We start from the raw sequence: 18,257 nt of genomic DNA on the forward strand, positions 1-18,257 counted from the left end.
GGAAGCTGGAAGACTTCAGAGTAGGGACCGAACGTACAAGAAACTGGTCCGTCTTCCCCCACAGGGCAGCTCTGTGGTTGAACACACCCAGTGCTCACACTGGACATATGCTATTAATTTCTAGTGTTCCCATTCAAGAGAGGACAGAAGGCGTGGTGCACTACGAGCAGTGTTGCTGTAGAGGGCACCTAGGGAATGGATCCTACTAATAGGTGCAAAACCATAAATGAAAGAATACTTACCTATTCAAAGCCTCCTCGGAGGCTCGAAGGAGATACAACACCACAGCCAGGTGAGTGCACCAGAGGCCTCCGCCTCGGCGCACCACAGAGGAAACATGACACCGGGGATGTCACCTGAGGGAGATAATACTGAAGGGAGTGTGGAAAGCATTGATGGCCGCCACATAGCCCTTCAGCGTAGAGTGTACATCACCAGCCGTGAGGCGGGCTTGCAAAAAAAGTCCAGCACTGAACCTATTGGTCTACTAGTCACTCATGACTGGGCCCCAAACAGGAGCTAAAATCTTTCCCATATGTCTAGGCGTCAGGACCAGCGCCTTGAGACCCTGATCATGTGGAGTGGGTTCGCCTCCCTGGGAGAACCACTTAGTCCTGTAACCTTCCTTCGGGGGAAGGATGACACTGGGGGAAGTCTCCTGAGGGAGATAGCATCGAAGGGAGCATGGAAAGCACTGAAGGCCACAACGTAGCCCTTTGGCATGAGTCTATCACTGAAACCTACTGGGCAGTGCTAAAAAAAACAACATAATTTGCTTTCCTCATAGAGGTGCACTACAGAGACTGCTGTAGAACAGAGATATTATTTGGACACAGCTGTTTCGCTGTTTTCCCTGCTTCCTGTTTGCCTTGCCTTGCTGCAGAGTGGTCTGTGTTTGTTACTCCCTGCAGCTTCGGTTTTCTGTTGGATTTTCTTTCTTATTGTTAATTCTGCCGTTTTAAAATTGATTGATATAGCTTAACTTTATTTCTGATCTTATCCATCAAACTAATCTGACTAATTTGATCGTTCGCCTTATTCTATAATCACAAGTGCAGCACGTTAGCATTCCATTAGCCAGTTAACTTTCCACTCGCACTCCATTCACGCTTTTAACTCTTGTTTATTATCTTTAGTATTGCGTTAGCCGGTCAGCTTGTCATCTGAGTTCCATTCACGTTTTTTCTCTCGTGTTTAATATCATTAGTACTCCTTTAGCCAGTTCCGTTCCGTTTTTTCAGGAATTCGAACAACAACAGTTGGTAAGTTGGAATCATTCCACAATCACGGTGAGTAATGGCTTTTTCTCCTACAATTGTAGTCTGCACTGCTTGCCACATGTATAGCTTATCTATCTCTGTCAGCAGTGAGCCTTACACCAAATTATTATGCAAATGATATCTTACTCTGGTTTTCATAATTAGTCAATGCAAATGAAAGTCAGTATAATTTTTAAGTCATCAACCATTAGGGTATAATTCGAATTTTATTGAACAAACCTCCTAATGATAACAGTATTTATTTCAAAAATAAAAAAAACTGAAAATGCACTGTTCCACATTATTATGCACAACAGAGTTAAAACATTGTATAGGTTGTAAAGAACTGAAAATGGGCATTTGCTGAATTTGCAGCATTAGGTGGTCATATTTACTGAAATCAAAAGCTATTTCAATCAACAACATCCTAACTGGGCAAGTTACATCTTACCATAGGACCCCTTCTTTGATATCACTATCACAATTCTTGCATCCATTGAATTTGTGAGTTTTTGGAGAGTTTCTGATTGAATTTGTTTGCAGGATGCCAGAATAGCCTCACAGAGCTGCTGTTTTGATGTGAATTGCCTCCCACCCTCATAGATCTTTTGCTTGAGGATGCTCCAAAGGATATCAATCTGGTTGAGGTCAGGGGAGGATGGTGGCCACACCATGAGTTTCTCATCTTTTATGCAGATAGCAGCCAATGACACAGAGGTATTATTTGCAGCATAAGATGGTGCGTTGTCATGCATGAAGATGATTTTGCTACGGAAGGCACAGTTCTTCTTTTTGTACCATGAAAAAAAGTGGTCAGTCAAAAACTCGACATACTTTGCCGAGGTCATTTTAATACCTTTAGGGATCCTAAAGGGGCCAACCAGCTCTCTCCCTATGATTCCGGCCAAAAACGCCACCTCCTTGTTGTGGTCGCAGCCTTGTTGGGACATGTTCCATCCACTACTCCATCCATCTGGACCATCCAAAGATGCACAACACTCATCAGTAAACAAGACTGTTTGAAAATGAGTCTTCATGTATGTCTGGGCCCACTGCAACCGTTTCTGCTTGTGAGCATTGGTTAGGAGTGGCCAAATAGTAGGTTTATGCACAACTGCAAGCCTCTGGAGGATCCTAGACCTTGATGTTCGCGGGACTCCAGAGGCACCAGCAGCTTCAAAAACCTGTTTGCTACTTTGTAATGGCATTTTAGCAGCTGCTCTCTTAATCTGATGAATTTGTCTGGCAGAAACCTTCCTCATTCTGCCTTTACCTGCACGAACCTGTCTGTGCTCTGAATCAGCCTCAAATCTCTTCACAGTACAATGATCACGCTTACGTTTTCGTGAAATATCTAATGTTTTCATACCTGTCCAAAGCATTGCACTATTTGACGCTTTTCGGCAGCAGAGAGACCTTTTTCTTTCCCATATTGCTTGAAACCTGTGGCCTGCTTAATAATGTGGAACATCCTTCTTAAGTAATTTTCCTTTAATTGGGCTCATTTGGCAAACTATTTATCACAGGTGTCTGAGATTCATTTCTGTGATCCAAAGAGCCATGAGACACAATACCATCCATGAGTTTAATTGAAAAACAAAAAACAGTATGTTTATGACACTTACATCCAATTTGCATAATAATTTGGAACGCAGTGTATACATGTGATAAATGCAGGAATATAGTCAGGCTGACAGAGAAGATTTCAGAACTAGAATCACACATCCAAACTTTAATAGAGGATAGTAAGAATGTGAGGGCCTTAGATACGGTTTTGGATGCGACTAGCTCAGAAAGCCCTGTACATTGTTCGGTTCCGGTAACAACGCCCGTGCAGCAGGGCAACTGGGTGACTGTGAGACGGCATAGTCGCGGGTCAAAACACCGCTCTTCCGTTCCGATCAGAACATCAAACAGGTTCTCCCCACTCAGTGAAGCACCCACTGAGAAACCTGATGAAAGTGCTCTAGTAATTGGCGATTCTATTGTACGGAACGTGAAAATAGAGACTCCAGCCACCGTAGTCCAATGTTTACCGGGAGCCAGAGCGCCTGACATCTTGGCAAATTTAAAAGTGCTGGCTAATGCTAAACGTAAATTCAGTAAGATTGTTATTCACATCGGCACTAATGATGTTCGACTTCGCCAGTCGAAGATCACTAAAAATAATGTTAAAGAGGTGTGTGAACTTGCAAGTACGATGTCTGACACTGTAATATGCTCTGGTCCCCTCCCTGCTTACCGTGGTGACGAGATACACAGTAGACTGTGGTCACTCAATGGCTGGATGTCAAAGTGGTGCCCACGAAAATAACATAGGTTTCATAGACAATTGGACGAGTTTCTGGGGCAGACCTGACCTGTTGAAAAGAGATGGTCTTCATCCCTCCGGATGTGGAGCATCTCTCCTATCTAGAAATATGGCACATAGTCTTAGCGTTTGCACTTGACTAACTGGGGCCCAAGTCAGGAAGCAGACAGACTGGCTAAACCGACCGTCTGCTAGCCGCCTCACGTCACAGAAATCAGTTAATTCTCAGCACATAGAGACTATTTCATCTAGATATCAAACTATAGAGACTGTGTCTGTTCCCCGAGCTAGAATACAAAATACAAAAAACGCCTGAATGAAATCAAGACTAACAATTTAATTGATGTTCAACAAATAAAAATATATATATAATACAGATAAACAATTGATAAAGCTTGGCTTATTGAATATCAGGTCCCTTTCTACGAAAGCACTTTTTGTAAATGATATGATCACTGATCATAAGCTAGATGTGCTCTGTTTGACAGAAACCTGGCTAAAACCAGACGATTACATTATTTTAAACGACTCCACCCCCCAAGATTACTGTTATAAACATGAACCGCGTCTAAAAGATAAAGGGGGAGGTGTTTCTACTACTTATAGCAATATTCTCAATGTCTCTCAGAGAAAGGGCTTCAAATATAACTCGTTTGAAGTAATGGTGCTTCATATAGCATTATGCAGAGAAACAAGTGCTAATGATAAATCCGCCATGACGTTTGTACTAGCTACTGTTTACAGGCCACCAGGGCACCATACAGACTTTATTAAAGAATTTGCTGATTTTCTATCCTAGTTAGTGTTGGCCGCAGGTAAAGTCTTAATAGTGGGTGATTTTAACATCCATGTTAATAATGAAAAAGATGCAGCATTTATATATATTTTGAACTCTATTGGGGTTAGACAACACGTGTCAAGTCTACTCATTGCCAAAATCATACTGTAGGATTTCAGCGCGAATCAGACAATTTAGGAGATTTGATTAGAAGTAAAAACACTTCTACAGCCTCAAACTCCACAAATTCCAGCAAGACCAGACCCCTGTCATAAAATTTGTCATTTGACACTCTAGTGTCTGCCAGCTTGAAGCAGCCAAGTAACTAGAAGCTTAAAAATAGGAACTTGCAACATTAACACAAGAGGACTCTTATTGATTGTCAAATTTGGAGCAAGTAACCAAGATTAATTGTCAAAGAGATGCACATCTTGAACATCACATGACGACCATTAGAGTTTGGTTGGTTGACTCCCCCCGGAGCGCAAAAGACTGAGATCCCTTCCCTAAACTTTTGACCTGCCAGCTTAGAGAACAGACCCTCACATTCCCAGGACTCATGAGCAACTCATAATTTCTATGCATAATTTCCTATCATTTATGTAACCCACACATATGTCTATTATGTTTTAATCACTCATTGTGTATGTCCCTTTTGATAACTATTGAATAGTTTAATGGTTTATATTGGTGTTTGATATGCATGGTCTTGAAATGGCATTCTTGAAATGTTTCTATAATTCAATTCTTTGTAAAAATGTATTTTAGTCTTGTTATCGAAATCATGTCCAAATTTAACTTTGCCAAGAGTGGGAAAGTTGGGACCCATGGGACTGATAAGATAACATTGTGATTTATGGTTGGAAGGAGAAACTAACCGTACCTCGACTTAGGACATTGTTCTAATTGGTCAAGACACCATTTTGGATGTGTCCAAAAGCTGAGTTTAAATACCCAGGACACCATCAAATCTCTCTCTTACTCTTCTCTTACGCACTTACTCCATACCCTTGCTCTCTACGGCTGCATGCCAGCATGCCAGCCTGCTCCTCTAAACGAAACATGAGGAGATCATTTCACTTCTGTCTTTTACTTTAATTCCTTTATTTCTTTCCATTGAGAGTTTTGGGTTCTAGTTAAGTTTTGTGCAAGCTGCGACCGACCCAAACGTCTTCGCTGACCTGAACTGTAACAGCGCACAACTCGCATCCTCAAGCCAACGCCCAAGACTTCACGACCAACGACAACCGAACTCCCATCCAATCAGAAACTCCGGGAAACCCCTTTTGGAACGACGCACGAAAGGAATCCCCTCGATACAAAGGCAACGCAAGTACAACCTCCAGATTCTCACTGAACTGGTGCATTTGATAAAGTTTAATAACCTCTTTGAGAGACTCAATACGAGGGTTAATTAAGTAATTGATGATTGTTCAGGTCTAAGCAATTGCACATATTGCTATAAACTTGGGACTTCATATTTTCATTCCTTTAAACCCATTCTTTCCTTACTTTCTCTTTCTGCAACCTGTGTGAATGCGTGTGTTTATGTTAGATTAGTTTGTATGTGTTAGGTTTATCCAATAAAATCTTATTTTTTATTAGAAAAGATAAGTATCTTGTGTTTTGTGCTAATGTTTTAAACTGCCGATTTTGCTACTGTGCTAATATATAGTGTTTTCACTATATTCTGGATATTAATATCCATTGCAGTGTTTCTGTTACACGGCTTGTTTAATGAATCGCGGGTCGACTCTGAACAGCCGTAAAACAGTGATTCTGTTCAAATTCCCTATTGAATCATATTTGATTTCCCTTTGAGCTAGATTAAATGTAATTAATCCCTTACAATACTCTAGATTTAATACTGTCACATGGAATTGATGTTAATGGTGTTGAAATTCTGCAGCAAAGCGATGATATCTCAAATCATTATCTAGTCTCTTGTATACTCCAGATAGCTAAAACTGTAAATTCAACTCCTTGCTACAAGTACGGTAGAGCCATCACTTCTACTACAAAAGAGTGCTTTGTAAGTAATCTTCCTGACTTATCTGAATTCCTCAGCATATCCAGTAGCTCAGAAAAACTTGATGATGATATAGAATCTATGGAATCCCTCTTTTCTAGCACTTTAGATAAAGTTGCTCCAGTGCGCTTAAAAAAGATTAAGAAAAACATTGTAACACCGTGGTATAACGATCACACTCACGAAAAATGGAATGCAGCTAGAGGAAAACAAAACTAGAGGTTTTTCGTACTGCTTGGCGTGAAGAAGAAAACAAACATAACCCTAGGTATTTGTTCAATACTGTGGTTAAATTAACGAAAAATATAGCAGAAATAGGTGCAGACATTTCCCAACAGCACAGCAGTAATGACTTTATGAAGTACTTTACCTCCAAAATAGAAACTATTAGAGATAAAATTGTAACCATACAGCCGCCCGCTACAGTATCGCATCAGATAATGTGTTGTAGATCTCCTGAGGAACAATTCCACTCATTCTCTATTATAGGAGAGGAAGAATTGTATAAAATTGTTAGATCATCTAAACCTACAACATGCATGTTAGACCCTATTCCATCAAAGCTACTAAAGGAGGTACTTCCAGAAGTCATAGATCCTCTACTGAATATTATTAATTCGTCACTATCAATAGGATATGTCCCCAAAACCTTCAAACTGGCTGTTATTAAGCCACTCATTAAAAAAACACAACTTGACCCCAATTAATTAATTAACTACAGACCAATTTCGAATCTCCCTTTTCTGTCAAAGATACTAGAAAAGGTAGTAGATGATGATACTCAGCTCTATATTTCTTCGCAGCCCGGCAAAACATATCAATTCGAAAAACTAACAGAATGCATAGCTGATAATTAAAAACTGGATGGTGAATAACTTCTTACTGTTAAATCCTGAAAAAACAGTGTTAATTATTGGACCTAAAACCTCTACAAGTAATAACCTAACACACAGTCCAATACTAGATGGCTGCTCTGTAAATTTGTCGTCATCAGTTAGGAACCTAGGCGTCCTATTCGATAGCAGTCTGCTTTATTGGGTGGTTGTTCTGCACGCTTAATAAACAAACTCCAGCTGGTCCAAAATGCAGCAACTAGAGTTCTTACTAGAACTAGAAAGTATGACCATATTAGCCCGGTTCTGTCAGCACTGCATTGGCTCCCTATAAAACATCGTATAGATTTTAAAATCTTGCTAATTACTTATAAAGCCCTCAATGGTTTAGCTCCTCAATACTTGAGTGAGCTTCTATCGCATTATAGTCCCTCACGTCCACTCCGTTCTCAAAATTCTGGCAATTTGATAATACCTAGAATATCAAAATCAACTGTGGGCGGCAGATCATTTTCTTATCTAGCGCCTAAACTCTGGAACAATCTACCAAACACTGTTCGGGAGGCAGACACAATCTGTCAGTTTAAATCTAGATTAAAGACACATCTCTTTAACCTGGTTTACACATAAAACATCAACACATTCCTATAATTCAAATCCGTTAAAGGATTGTTAGGCTGCATTAATCAGGTCAACCGGAACCGAAAACACCTCACATAACATCTGATGCACTCGTTGCATCGTAAAAAGAATGGCATCTACGCTAATATTAGTCTGTTTCATTCTTATTCCGAGGTCACCGTAGCCACCAGACCCAGCCTGTATCCGGATCAGATGGTCACTGCAGTCCCCCGGATCCAGTCCGCACTCAGCTTAGATCATGGATCACCACCTGTAGATGACTTCAATAGCCATGGATGTCAACCAGATGAGCTCCAGAGACCGATCATCAATGAAGACCTCGCCAATCTAGACCACCATCGGTGCTACACCACAGGAACCTGATGAGTTCTCTACAATCGGACATTGGTACAAACTGTTGTTTGGTCTGGCCAGAGGGTAACTGGTCCCCCGACTGAGCCTGGTTTCTCCCAAGGTTTTTTTCTCCATTTCTGTCACCTGTGGAGTTTTGGTTCCTTGCCGCTGTCGCCTCTGGCTTGCATAGTTGGGGACACTTTCCAGCGATATTTTATACTATTTGAACTGAACTGAAGATGATATCACTGAATTCATTGATGAACTGCCTTTAACTGAAAATTTGATTATCTACAATAATGTGTTACTTACACACTATTGTTCTGTTTAAATACTGTGCAGTTGCTTTGACACAATCTGTATTGTTACAAGCGCTATATAAATAAAGGTGACTTGACAGCTGTCAACAGTCCCAACAGTGCTTCACTGTAAGTCGGCTTATCGGGTCTCTCTCTGTCTGGGAGTTATTTCCTCAAAAATACACCCTGAAATTTAGGTGATAAAAATGCCAGAAAGATGGCATGTGCTTTATAGACCCAGAGCCACACGGTCACTCATGACCAGTGTTGGGTGTAACGCGTTACTGTAATAATATTACTTTTTTCAGTAACTAGTAGTGTAAGGCATTACTCATCTGAAAATGGTAATATTATTAGTTTTCCCGAGCTAGTTACTTGCGTTACATTTGCCAGTAGCACCTTCATCACACACAAGCCACACGACAACACAGAGAACAGAAGGGAAGGGGAGGGAACAGTGATTGGCCTGGGTTTGGCACGAGGTATCATTAAATTACCCTCACCGATTGGTCGACACCCGTCAGCCGGCAGCAGAGCGGCACTTGCAAATAGAGACCTGCAATCCTGCGGGACCCAACGCAACAGAGTGCGGCGCTGGACAAAACTTGATGGGCAAGTGCGTGTGCTGGTGCGGGCGGGTAGAGACTCGTGTCTGTGTGCGGGATGCGGGAAAATAAAACGATTCGCAGGACTCCCGCAATATAGAAATATCTAAACATAAAATATCTAAAAAACAAAAAAAATTTATTCATCTATTGCACAAAAGCAGCAAGAACAACATGATACAGCTGTTCTACATGAGTCATGTCAAGATACAGCTGTTGTTCTCCATGTGTCAAGCCAAAATACAGCTGTGCCCCACAAGTCAAGCCAAGTTGCAGCTGTTGTTCCTGAGTCAAATCACGTTACTGCTGTTATTCCCGAGCTGACCTTCATGAGCCAAGTTAAGTCACGGCAGACCTCCCTGAGTCAAGTCATGACAGACCTCCATGAATCAAGTCAAGAAACTGTTTTCACACCAGAACCTCACCAGGTCCCATCTGACCTTCTCAAGCCACCTCATGTATCAGCTGGCCCACCCTCCCAAGCCACGCAGAGCCTACGCTCCCAAGCCACGCAGAGCCCATGCTCCGAAACCACAAGTCCATAGCATCGATACCCTCAAGTTCAACAGACACCCAACTATCTACTGTGCTGCCTGTGCTCTAGAGGTCTCATCTGTCCATGAATCTGCTACAGAGGCCTCGTCTGTCCACGAGTCTGCTCCAGAGGCCTCATCTGACCACAAGTCTGCTCCTGAGGGCTCGTTTGTCCACAAGTTCACGCCTATACCTCCTGAGATGTCAGCATACACTGTAGAACCTCCTAAGGAGGTGGTGTCCATTTATGAACTCACTGCCACATCTGCCTAGAATTGACTGTAACGCCGAGGTAATCAGCAGAAGGAGCCCTCACCCACTGGCTGACTGTTGCTCCTCCCTCTGCTGCTTCGTTGGTTACTTCCTGTTTGGTGGTCATAAAAGGAGGCCATTCTCAAACAGGTAGCTGCGAAGTATTGTTTTACCTAGCAGACACTACCAAGCGTTTATCCACTGTTGTTTATCTGTTTTGTTTTTGCTACGGTTTTTGTTCTTTTGTCATAGTTTAGTCTTTGCTTTTTGTCAAAGTTTTGCCCTGTTCCTTGCTGTTGTTTTTGCCCTGTTTGATAGCCTTGTTTATTTGATACTTTGGATTGGTCTCCCTGGTTTCTGACTTTCTGTTTGCTTGAAGGATTATGCCATTGCTCTGTCTTAGTTGCCACTGTCTGTTTGGATATCGACCCTGCCTGTATTAACGATCTGTTTAACCCCCTGGGGCCAACCTACTTTTTTTAAGATCAGTGCAAAAGACACTAAAATACTTTGTCGGTTTCAGGCATACAAATTAGAGCTATGCATCATGGGAAGCTGTTAAGTGTGTAGTTTTATTTGTGCACACTAACAAGAGCAAAAGAACGCTGTGCTTTTTTTATAGAATAAAGAAAACAAACAGTGTGATTTCTGTTTTCTCTGTCTCCGCGAACTGCTTTTAGAAATGCGTCACTTAAATCATTCAAACTTGGTGAATACTCAGCAAACAAACAGAAGAGTGGTATCTACAGAAAGCTTGATATGTATGCTTTTAAACTAAGTAAGTTTTAGCGAAAACAAATATTCTGTAATAAAGTAATCCATATGAAACAAAAGGTATGTCTCGTCTATCCAGTTGCAACTGATTATATCTAATGAGATCATGCCCACGTGCAAAGAACGATTGATATTTAAATTAGCCATGTGCTACAAGCGCGGCAAGGAAACTCCCACATCACAGCAAACAAAGAAACACGTCTTTTCAAGTTCATCTTGGTTACAGTTCGTTTCTGAAACGAAGACATGCTGTGAGGAATAAGATTTATATTTGCCTCAATCATAAGAAGGACGTGATGCGACGCAAACCCAGCAGGAGGAGACATTTACATGAGTAAGTCTTACTTTCATTTTCCTACTAGCTTTCGCTGTTATTTACTTTGACGAAACGTGTACACATTTTACTAGTTAGACTTATTCCAAACTATAATTCCTGACTATATACATAACGAAACATTATGAAGTACGTTTGATTGCATTGCATCTCTAACTATGCCAGGATATTTTTTATGTTTTAGAAAACGATGCATTTATGACTGTAAGATGCATTTATGACAATATGTTTATGTAAGATGCAAGATCATATTAATTTATTTTATTGTATAACAGTAGGGTGTAAAAGTAATATGAGTGTTTACACTGAATGTATGTTTACATCACGTTTATTCGTAATATAGTGCTAAACAATAATTATTAGTTTCTCAGATATTACATGTCCTTTTTTACATTAGTACAAATGCTAGAATCTATGACTATATACTATATACCAGTTATTCCCCTGTAAAGGGAAGTGTGTCCAAACCTTCGCCTGGTAGTGTATGTGTGTGTATTTATTTATTATAGATGCTCCTAATATGAATAGGCTCACAGATGTTTTGCTTTTGTTGTTTTTAGTGCTCAGAAACCTGCTCAACAGATGAATCTTGCTGTCCTTTCCTTGAGTCTCTTCAAACTGTTTTCCTCTGAGAGCGCTGTACAAACTTCAGATGATACAGATAAAAGTACAGTACAAATACAGATATTTAAAGTGCACACACTTTAATATCAGGTAAGATTTACTTGTTTTATTTGTTGAACTGAATTCAGAAAAAGTTTTCAGAAATGCCACAAAGTCTGTGCACATCTGTGTGGTTCGATGAGGGAATATTGTGTCTTTGACCTTCATTATGTATGTTTTGATTATACTGTGTTGTAAATAAAATATAAATAATCTAAAAAACGATTTTTTTAAATCTTCTCACATTGTTTCTTCTTCTGCTAGTCAAGTCAGTCATTGATGGGGCCATTAGGGAGGGCCCTTTTGTCTCTCAGGTGTGAATTGCTAAATATTCATGGGCCATTGCCACACCTATGAATAATCCCTTTCGATCACAAAACATGTTTTAGAAAATTTACATCAATATATTGTTTTTTCTGAACGAGTGAACGAGATGATTTTCACATCATTTGGTTGATAAAATTCTAGCCTACGACATCCAATTATCAAAAGTCTAGTAAAGAAATGTCCTGTATGTGCTTCATGGCCTTATTTCAGTGACTTCAAAACTTTAGTTTTTCACTAACCACGCATAAACGTAGTTTTCTCAAAAACACAACCATGTACATTAATGTTGCTTACATATTATTGTAGCCCAATATGTGCTGATTACAATGTAATCAGACTTTAGCCATTAAAATGTTTTTAAGATAATGAAAAAACAACAAATGTCAGGGCATGTCAAACTTCTTCAGGGCCTCAAAACACCCTCAGGCCCCAGAGGGTTAAACAAAGCCTGCACTTGGATTTTACACACTTCCTACGAGTCCTGCCTGTTATAGGCTTACAGTTAATAAAAAGCACTTTATAATGTATTCTAATTGTTGTTTATTATTGATTATTTATACTATGATATAACATATTATAAGGTTTATATTATTCAATATGTATTTAGTATAATGTCGTAATAATACCATTATAATTTATTATAAACATGGGCTTAATAGAAAGTGCTATAACTATTTCTATTGAAATAAAAAAATAACAATACAATACCTTGCTTTGAGGTGTGTTAAATTCTCCTTGCATTGTTGGAGTTCATCTCTAGAAATTAGAAATATATCACAAATACATTAAGGAAAAGAGAAAAAAGTTTAACTGTGAAAACAAGTTTATTTGTAAAAAAAAAAAGGGTTTTATTTTTTTATATGCAGTTTCATAAGTAGTATCAAGGTATATAATAATCTAAACAATAAGTTGAATTCAATTATTCAAAAACACAGCACATGATTATAGCACACACTGTTGAGTAATGTTATAAAATAATTATATTTATATTACAAAGTTTAAATTACCTTGTATGTATCAGCTCCTCTTTGTATTGATTTTCACTGCATTAAAATAATACAAATGTTTAAAGAAAAACAATAACACATGTAGAACATGAGGTCCATTCATATGTCTTTTTCATTTATTACTTAATATATTATAATTGTTATATGTATCCTTGTGTTTCTAGTAGTGGTGGGCATAGATTAATTTTTTAAATCTAGATTAATCTAGATTAAATCTTGAAATTAATCTAGATTAATCTAGATTAAAATGGCTAATTGGAATTCTGCTGAAGGCATTCAGAATATGTGTGCTACCCAAATAATGACTAAAAGTAAGTCTTTGAGAACGGGTTTCTCAAGCCAGGTGGCGCATTAGACCAGGTGCTAATCTCCTGTTTCTTGCCCCAGTAAAAAGGGTCTAGCAACGCACGCACCTGCCCTGAAGCGGCTTCATAACTGCATCCATGTCAACACGTCTCATCTGATGTGGTCATTTCACAGAAGTTGAAGACTCGTTCTCGCCCCCTACAGTGCAATTCAACTAGATATACGTCATCCGCGCTAATATATCAAGGTGAAAGTCATCATATCTTGCGTAGTTTAGACCCAGCTCCCAACCCAACTTTGAGAATAGATTAACGGAGATATTTTTTTTATCGCGCGATATGAGTCTCACGTTAACGCAGCACGTTAACGCCGATAACGGCCCACCACTAGTTTCTAGTCATTGCCCTGTTTCTGATTTGGTTTCTCCCATCTGGTTTCCCCCTGTCTTTGTGTTGTCATTTGGTTTAGTCCTTGTTTAGTGTCATCTGTATCACCTGTGTTCAATCCTTAGTTACCCTATATAACTCATTTGCCCTTTTGTGTCATTGCGTCGTCTTGAAGTTATGTTGCCTGTGTTTCCCCTGCTTGAAATTTATTAAATACGTTTGTGGATTTACTCCTGCTTCATCGAGTTTTCACTAAGGCTATGCATCTGTCAGCAATTTATAACACTAATAATAACTTTATACCTATTATTTTAAATGGTTTTAATTTATTCAGTTTCCTGGCAAACTGCACAGAATTCAACTGGCTTCTCATTGCTTAAAATAATAATACAGAGCAGTTTAAAAGTTTCAGCTATGCAAAAATATTTTGCAAAGAGTTTGCTGTCTCGCCTGAGTCCTTGGCCAAGACGTCGATCTCGTCCATGTACCCGGGCAAAGTGGCCGCCTCGCCTGATTCCCCGGCCAAAATGGCGGTTTGCCACAGTCCTCGACCAAGATGGTCACCTTGCCACAGTCCTTGGCTAAGATGGCGATCTCGAACGAGTCCCTGGCCAAGATGTCTGCCTCGCCCGAGTCCTCAACCAAGATAGCGGCCACCTCGCCCGAGTCCCCAGCCAAGATGGCGGAATGGCCAGACTCCTCGGCCAAGATGGCCACCTCGACTGAGAACCCTCCTCCAGTGCGCTCTCCAGCGCCCATGCCTCCAGAGCCCATTCGTCCTGAGCACCCCCCCCCCCTCCCACCAGAGCAGATGTTTTGGAGGATATAAAGTCAGGTTGATGGACTGTATGTTTTGTTTTTTTCCCAGTGTCTCCCCTCACGCAGTGTGACAGGGAGAGTTTTGCTTTATTAAAAATCCCTAAGAATGATTAAAACAGGGTACGGGTGCTGTTGTTCTGTCTCTGTGATATGATCAGTGAGTTTCTGGAATGCAGTGCGCTCCCTTGAGGATAAATTTAGAATCACAAAACTTTCACAGTAAATAGAAAGGCTTACAGTTAATAAAAAAACACTTCATAATGTATTCTAATTGTTGTTAGGATTATTTATAAGGTGATATAACATATTATATTCATAATAATGCCTTAATAATACCCTTATAATTTATTATAAATATGGGCTTAATAGAAAGTGCTATAACTATGTCTATTGAAATAAAAAATAACAATACATTCTAAATTACAATACCTTGCTTGAAGGTGTGTTAAATTGTCCTTGCATTGTTGGAGTTCATCTCTAGAAATTAGAAATATATCACAAATAATAATACATTAAGGAAAAGAGAAAAACGTTTAACTGTTAAAACAAGTTTATTTGTAAAAAAGGTTTTTATTTTTTATATGCAGGTTCATAAGTAGTATCAAGGTATTTAATAATCTAAACAATAAGTTGAATTCAATTATTCAAAAACATAGCACATGATTATAGCATACACTGTTGAGAAAAGTTATAAAAGATTATTTTAAATTACCTTGTATGTATCAGCTCCTCTTTGTATTGATTTTCACTGCATTAAAATAATACAAATGTTTAAAGAAAAACAATAACACATGTAGAACATCAGGTTCATTAATATGTCTTTTTCAGTTATCACTTATTATTTTCTATAAATAATTGTATAGCTATTATTTTAAATGGTTTTAAGTTCTTCAGTTTCCTGGCACACTACACAGACTTCAACTGGCTTCTCATTGTTTAAAATAATAATACAAAGCAGTTTATTTTGTAAATAATTTGTTAATTTTGATAAATATAAAAATATGTATGTTCATTATGTTTTTTGAAAAGCCCTTTAAAATTCATGGATTGTTTTCGCTTAATTCCTGTAATATTTTAAAAACCATTTAAAGACAAGTTTTTGTACTTTGTTGAAAGCTGTGCATTGAAAATTCTACATGTAACAGGTTCTGATCAATTTACTAGTTACTGAATCAGTCTTCAACCAATAGGATGACGGGAGTGACGTCACCAATGTGATGATGTCATGCGACCAGGAAGTATATAAGCACGTGCGTTTCAAACCGGCTTCAGCTTCTGTCATTCAGCGAAGCGCTCTATGTTGGTCTGTCTGTCTTGTTTACATTGCTGCTTTTTTGTGCCAGTTTGCACAGCTTTATTTGAGCAATGTCAACAAAAAGGGGAAATACATTTGTAGCGGTTCAGCAGCCACATAGACGGTGTGTTCCTCCCTGCCAGCGATTCATAGTTGGTGGGGATACACACAGTCTGTGTGTTTTCTGCTTGGGAGCGGAGCATGCTCAGTCAGCCCTCGTGGGGGCTGGCTGTCCGCAGTGTGAGTGCCTTCCACTGCGGGTGCTCCGTTCCCGGAGGGCTCTCTTCGAGGAGGGAGCCTTCACCAGCGTTCCTCGCTGGTCTGGCCCCGCTTCTGCCGAGGCGGAGCGGCAGCTGCACTTGTGGGGTTCGCAGCTTGATCTGCTGGAGGGAATGGAGACGGGTGATCCCCTATCTCCTTCCTCAACTGGCGGATCGGTTGACCTCCTCCTGGAGGCGGAAGCCCGCACTGCGGTTTCTTCCCCCCGGGAGGAGGTATCAACACTTCTCTTATCTTCCTCCGAGGAGGTTAATGTAGAGAGTGTTGATCTCCCCCAACCACCTATCAAGTACCCGCAGTTTGAGGAGCACACTCATGAGCCGCATGAAAGCAAGCTGGATGAGCACTTTCTGCGGACACACAAGCCACCTCCAGGGCGGGGCTTTCCGTTTTTTCCCTGATCTCCACAATGAGCTGTCAAGATCATGGGAAAAACCATATTCAGCCCGTGTCTTCACCCCCTCCTCCGGTTATTACGGTAACGTAGGAGGGGTAGAGGAGCACGGCTATAAGATGATGCCGAGGGTTGAGCAGACACTGGCGAGCTATCTGTCACCCGCAGCGGCATCATCTTTGAAGGCTCCATTCTTGCCCACCAAGCCGTTACAGCTTACATCCAGCTTGCTGGGCAAGGGGTACGCGGCAGCAGGTCAGGCTGGGTCTTGTCTGCACACAATTTCTGTGTTGCAGGCATACCAGGCTGACCTGCTAAAAGACCTAGACGAAGGCAGGGAGGTTAATGTTTCAGAGCGGAGGCAAACAGCAGATTTAGCTCTCCGCGCCACTAAGGAGACCGCCCGTGCTGTGGGGCGGTCTATGGCAGCCCTTGTGGTCGTGGAGAGACATTTATGATTGTCCCTGTCTGATATGAAAGAAAAGGACAGGGCCCTTCTGCTGGATGCCCCACTCAAGTCTCCTGGTCTGTTTGGCGATTCGGTTGAGACTGTCGTCAGCAGATACCAGGAGAACCGCAAACAATCTGCGGCTTTCCAACAGTACCTCCCTCGCCGTGTCTATTCTGGGGCTGCTGGACGGGAGCAGCCCCAGCCGCGTGCCAGCTCCTCACACCGCCAGACTCAAAAAGCTACCGTGGCCGCCCGTGCCCCTCCTGATAGAGCTAGGGGGCGGGGCAGGCAGCACTCTAAGTCGGGGACCTCTAAGGCCAGGCCTGACCTGAGGGTCGTCCTGCAGTCAAAGAGGTCCTCGGCTAAACGGCCCTGACTTTCGTGGCTCAGGGCCATCGAGGGCAGCCCCTCTCGGGGAAGAAGCCGGTCTATCACATTATATGGTGCCCACTCTTTCTCGGGGTCCTCAGGAGACCAGTCAGCTAACCCTGCCAGTGTTTCAGGGCGCGGCAGCCTCCCGCAAACCTCTGCTGGGGTTTCCACACCCAACATCGTAGCGGACTCAGTAAGTTTGCTCCCCTACGGGGGTCCTCAGAGCAATTAGTTCAGGTGTCACTTGCCAGTCAGTTGTTACAGGCCACCGAATTAGTTTCTCAAACTTTCTCAAACCAGAAACCAGTCTCGAGAGGCACTTCTGACAGCGTGGAAACTACTGCCGAATGGGTCTTCATGGGTCCTTCGTACGGTAGAGAAAGGATGTCAAATCCAGTTCATTTTGGTAGGCCCAGAGCAGATTCTGGTGATGGAACAAGAAGTAAATTCTCTTCTAAGGAAGGAGGCCATCAAGGTGGTCCCTCCTCAGGACAGAGAATCCGGGTTTTACAGCCGGTACTTCATCGTTCCCAAGAAGGACGGAGGGCTGCGGTCTATCTTAGATCTCAGGCTACTGAACCACTCAGTCAGGAAACTGAAGTTCAGAATGTTAACTGTCAAGCATGATCTGTAAAGTGTGAGTTAATATATTAGTTAAGTGTTAGTTATTAGCTTATGTATATACGTTATTCTAAAGTTGCAATTCTTCCTCATTTACTAACAGTTAATAAATGAAGAATAGTTGCAACTTTAGAATAACGTCGCAATAACATATATAAACTATTAACCGATACTTAACAAGGCTTTAGTAAGTAATTTACTAACAGCTTGTTAATGATCTATTACTAAATTATTAGGTATAGTTATAAATCATTAAAATACAGTTAACATGTAATTTCTAACTTGTTAACTTAGAGCGTGTAAGTTATCTATTGGCTATCCATAAGGCACAGTTATAAATAATTAACAAACTATT

The sequence above is a fragment of the Garra rufa genome, chromosome 14, assembly GCF_049309525.1.
Source record: "Garra rufa chromosome 14, GarRuf1.0, whole genome shotgun sequence".
Classification (NCBI taxonomy): domain Eukaryota; kingdom Metazoa; phylum Chordata; class Actinopteri; order Cypriniformes; family Cyprinidae; genus Garra; species Garra rufa.